This window comes from Neltuma alba, unplaced genomic scaffold (genome assembly GCF_004799145.2).
Source record: "Neltuma alba isolate B1F8T4 unplaced genomic scaffold, ASM479914v2 tig00003601_pilon, whole genome shotgun sequence".
NCBI classification, from domain to species: domain Eukaryota; kingdom Viridiplantae; phylum Streptophyta; class Magnoliopsida; order Fabales; family Fabaceae; genus Neltuma; species Neltuma alba.
Genome location: NW_021633347.1, coordinates 1 through 5411, shown reverse-complemented (window position 1 = coordinate 5411; position 5411 = coordinate 1). Strand labels below are relative to the sequence as shown.

At 36.5% G+C, this 5411-nt stretch overlaps 1 long non-coding RNA gene across 1 annotated transcript; it reads right to left on the bottom strand.

The window, feature by feature from the left end:
- Positions 1–746: 746 nt before the first annotated feature.
- Positions 747–1403, bottom strand: LOC114741990 (uncharacterized). Its single transcript, XR_003739816.1, has 2 exons — positions 1259–1403; positions 747–1059 (listed from the first exon to the last, which is right to left on the bottom strand). It is a non-coding gene; the product is annotated as an uncharacterized LOC114741990 (long non-coding RNA).
- Positions 1404–5411: the final 4008 nt, after the last annotated feature.

The following is a 5411-nucleotide window of genomic DNA, read 5'->3' as shown; positions in this document are numbered from 1 at the left end:
CACATAAAGGCAATATTGTTTGCTTTGCCTTCTTTAATAGTAATACACCCTTTTCTCTTTCTTCTTCGTTTCATTTCCCAAGACGCGTCAGACGCTCGTCATTAATTTACTCACTCACTACTCCTCATTCTGTCATGTTTTCCCTTTTCAAAACCTCTCTAAAAAAACACACCTTTCTCTGCATACAAACTATGACTCCACGGTAACGAAGAAGAAAAAGAAAGAAGAAAGAAGAAGCTGCTATTGCTGATACCAGCCTTTTCCAAACATGGCTTCTGATTTTTCAACAACTTTGAAAGCCTCATAAATATGTTACACTAAAACACACAACTTTTTTTTTGTTCTTATTTCTTTCTCAGTTTTCCAGGTTTAGTTTGCATCAGCTTGTGTTGCAGATATATATGCGGGTCGTAATGATAATGGAAGCTGCATGGTGTAAGAGAATCCCTAGCTAGCTTCTCCAGTTTTATACATTTCTCGCTAACTGTTCCAGCACATCTCTTTCCATGGCATCTTCACTCCTTTTTAATTTATTGATCATTCATTCACAGAGATCTCAGCAGCTTCTCAGTTCTCACCAACCCTTGGGATTGGGATTCCCAAGTATCACTTAATTACAATACTTTTTCGTTTTTATTCTCTGGTAAAAATAATATACTAACATTATTTTTATTTAATAACACCCTTCTATTTTTTTAATATAAATGAACAATTGAAAGGCATTAGTATATCAGATCAGAACACTATTTTTTCTTGGGTAGACACATCAGAATACTATTTTTGGTCTAGTTTACATGAAGAAGATTTGAATTTGAAATTGCTTGTGGCCAGCATATATGGAACATTTTATTATTTGTCGCTTTTGGGACCTTTAAATTACATCTGATTGAAGGAAAAAAAAAAGAAGAAACAATATGATACAATTATAGAGAGTGATAATGTAGTATGTGATTCATCTTTATTCACTCCTGTTGATTGAGATATACATGTGCCTTATCATGCCTCAGAATACAGCAGCTTCTTCACCGACTAGCGTCTTCAATAATGAAGGGCATCTCACTACAAAACAAAAAGGCAATAAATTCAGCAGCAAGCAAAGCAAGCAACATTTAAAAGTTGATTATAAAGCAGATTACGTCAAAATAATATGAACAGTAATAAGTGTTCCACGGAAAATTATGGGATATTAAAAGCCCAGGTGAGAGTGAAGCTTCCTAATAAGGTTATTACTGCCTTTACAGGGAAACTGTAGATTTACCTGTAGGATATTCAGATTCATGAAATTGATGCTTCATTTCAGGGTGATTTGCGAGGTTTCTGCAAATATTTACATTTTTGGCTAAAAGGGGGGTTACTTCCAAAAAGCTGAAAGAGATTCAGAAAGAAGGAGGATAATATATTTCGAAACCTAGAAGGCAACTGAGCTATAATAGTAGTAGAACCTAGTTAGCTAAGTAGACTTAAGTAAAGAATTTCACATCCATCCATCCATCTGATGATAGATTTACACAGTACATTATTTCACCTATCTTGTCCACGTGAAGTGAACATTCGATGGTGATTAATTTTGCCAATAAATTAATAACAACACATTAATACATTCACTGTGTCCATTAAATATTTGGTTTGATATATTAACAACAGAATCCTAGACTTTTTAGTGGTGGCTCTTGCGGGTGACCATATCTTTGTCTTTGTGTGTGATCGTGTGTGAGAGAGAGAGCTGAGGGAGGGGAAAGCAGTTCTATTCTACTCTCACTTTCTTAAACTGTGCGTGAGTTTGTTAAAATTTGCTTACATTTTAAAAACCGAGGCAACAATTCACAAACTGAAGCTGGTCAAGTGAAAATCTTCAAAAACATGAATATCTAATCACACCAAGCAAGTTTATAAAATGCATATATAACTGATGTGAGTGATGGTTGTGCATATAATTCTGACCTTGCAATCCACAGCCAGGAGTAGGAGAGCCTTGTTGTTTGGCATGATCTGATGTTTTAATTAAGCAGTATGCAAAACTAGAATGGTTAACTGTATCAACATAGCAAATACTCGTATATAACACACGGGAACTGTGGGAAAAAGCCTTACCAGGAACGAATATACATGTGAAGAAGATGAAGAGGAATGAGCGTTCAGAAGTAGAATTAAGCAGTGAAGATGGCAAAAGAAGCAAAAGTTGGCTGGGGGGAATGAAGCCTGGTCCGAGAATCACTTTAGGGTTACTAAATTTGCAGAGAACCCTTAAGAGAGTGATCTAAGAGCAATCACTGCAAGAGAATCAACTCCTGTTCATGACCTCGAGCCAGACAACATTCCTCTCAACCTAACCTTTGCGATGGATCGGAGAGCCATTAATCCATAGGTAGCATGTGTTAGTATTCAAACTCAGAAATCGCTCTGGAGGAGAACGAGGAGTGAAGAAACCCAGAAAGGGAGAGCAAAAATTTGAGGGGAATGAAGCCTGGTCCGAAGCCTTAATAGTTCTTCTGAGAGAGAACCTCCTTTGTGGAAAAGCCTCGAGCCAGCCAACATTCCCCTCAACCACACAAACAAGAACACACCTATTTTCTCTACTCAGAATAGTTTACACCATAACCCTAACCCACAATGTACCTTCTTATATATAGCTAGGGTGAGACAGAGTGAGAGAGAGAGAGAGAGAGCGCACTGACTCACTCACTACTAATGGTGGGCTTCTTTCTTGTAGGCTTTTACCGTTCAGATGTTCCTAAAATTAGCTTATGCAAAACGGCATTTTAACCAAGAACATAAACCCAAAGCATCGTACTTGATGACCTGACCTCAGTGAGAGTTGAGTTTTAAGAGACCCCACTAATATCAATATATAAATACTTATTATGCACACAATGTAACAAATGCGGTGATTTGTTTATTTGAATTCCGGAAAGCTTTGTGCTGCTGCTGACCTGGTGGTGCCGGTAACCCTACGCCCTGTGACCTGCTGGCAACAGTCAAAGAGAAGGAAGAGGAAGAAGGAGACAAAAAGGGTATTTTCAAGGGAAAAAAATATAAAAAGGAGAACTTGACACGAGACAAAACCCTGTCACGGCTTTGAATGCGATTCTATCATCATTACCTTATTATTTTGAGCTTTTTGCAATTCCTACTTTCAAACTCCTCTGTACCACTCCTTGCCCGCACGGCCAACGTGCTCAATCACGTCCTCACTATCTCTCTCTCTCTCTCTCTCTCTCTCCTCTCTCTATTTATGGTGCCTTGCTTATTTATTAGCCTATTTTTTAATTAAAAACTTACTGTAATTCTTTAGATAGCATTATAAAATCATAACCTCATTTTGTCACTTCCTCTGTTGTGATTATTATATAAGCTTATAACAATCGATTTGCACGTATGGTGTGATATCAATTAAAATTAGTTTAAAATAATAAATAAGTATATTTCTAATTTTAAATGTCTTTATAATAAATAAGAAAATAATGAATATATATAAATGTAGTGAAAGAGAGTGAGACGAAAAAGAGAGAAAATAAAAAATAAAAGACAATTAGAAAAAATTATTATATTAAATGTTGACATAAATTCAAATTAAAATTTATAAAATGAATCATTATTTATTTAAATTTAAAGCTTATAAATAAAACTGGATGTAGGATGATAGTAACAAGTTGATGTTAAATTAAGAATTTTATTTAGAAATAAGTTAAAAAATCGACTTTATCAAGTGCATAAATTGAATATGACTGGACTGTAGGTTTCAAAATAAGAGATTTGAGAAAAATTCAATTAATTTCAAAAAAAATTATACTCCAATAATTTATTCTGTTCCGGATAGACAGTGTAAGCATTGCTTTTAAATAACAATTACAATTACTTTTTCCTTTTCAGTTCATGCACACAGCATACTCCTGTTTTCTTCTTCTTTTTAATTTTTTTGTCCAAAAAAAACCTCCTGTTTCTTCTGCTTTTTTACCCGTTATAACTCATCAGCCCTCCAACCACCCACAATTCATGAAATAATGTAGAATGTTTGTTACAACAATAAATATATGATGTATAGTAAACATTGATTTTTCAATTTCCATAATGTCCGTCAATAAATGCATGGAGTACACACTCGTCCGTTCTGAAATTTTTTTTTGACGTGTTTAATCTCAAGCCTTAAGCGAGAGCTTGTATAAAAATACTGTTCAACAGTTAAGTTTAGAAAAAATATTCAAATTAAAACTAAAACTCCCAGGGTAGTACAACATAATTTTTTTTTTTACCAAAAGTAAGATATAATCTTGATTCTAGAGTAAAACATTTTTTCGGAGAGTTTGTTCAGAGTTCCCTCATTTTCAATAATTAATAATATTAATAATTTGGAGGAAAATGGGAGGGTCCCACGGTGTCGTTTTTTGTTTTTTTTTGGTACAAGTTTTTTTCGTTTTTGGTTTGGGGATGGATTTGGCTTGGCCCCCCGCCAATCTATGCATCTATCCATGGTAATAGCTGTGACCATCAACAGTGTCTTCCGTGAAACACGTCATGCGAAAGACGGCGAATAGGGAATCATGAGATCGCAACCGTCCAGAGGGAGTGATCGGACGGTGGTGATGCGAGGATGATGTAGACCCCGGACATGTCGGTGTCAGCGGGAGCGTAGGATCGGGGACCGAGAAACACAGCCCGATTAACGAGGAGCAGAAATTACCAATTACCAATACACACTCCATTACTCCTCTTCCAACCAACCCCCTCACATATTTCACAATCTCACATTTAATTTCTTTTTCTTTTCTCATAGCCAGCCAGTACCCAGTTAGCCAGTAGTACCACTCCCCCCCTCATTGCCCATAAATAATAAATATAAAATAAATATTACACCTATGCCCATTAACTTCAGAGTCAAACCCCCAGACGAACATCCGACGGCTCAGATCCTCCTTGCATCGTACGCTGCAGCCTTGCCACGTGATCCCATTTAATGCTCTTTGGTACGATGGATTCATTGTGGGGCCAATCCCCGCAGAGACAACAGCACGTGGACTCCAGGGTTGTCTTCACAGGTGGGGTACGTGGGGGACCACCATTGGTTCCAGATGGAGTTTCCCTGTTCATGTAGGGACCACCCTTCACCACCCCCCACCCCCAGCCTACTCCAATTATGGGTTAATCATAATGCAATTCCCACCAACCATACGAATACGAATCTACTACGATACGATATAACGCAATTCCCTTGCGCGATATATCGTGCCTCTCCATTCATGATCTGCTACTAAACATTATCAATATTCTATACAATTAAAGATAAGGGGTGTTTGACTAATCCTAAAATACTTTTCAGGAGAATATTTTTTCGCAATTGAAACAAAACTCCTCCACTATTTATTTTCATATGCTGTAAAAACTACTTTTAAATCATGATTTTATTTTTACCTAAA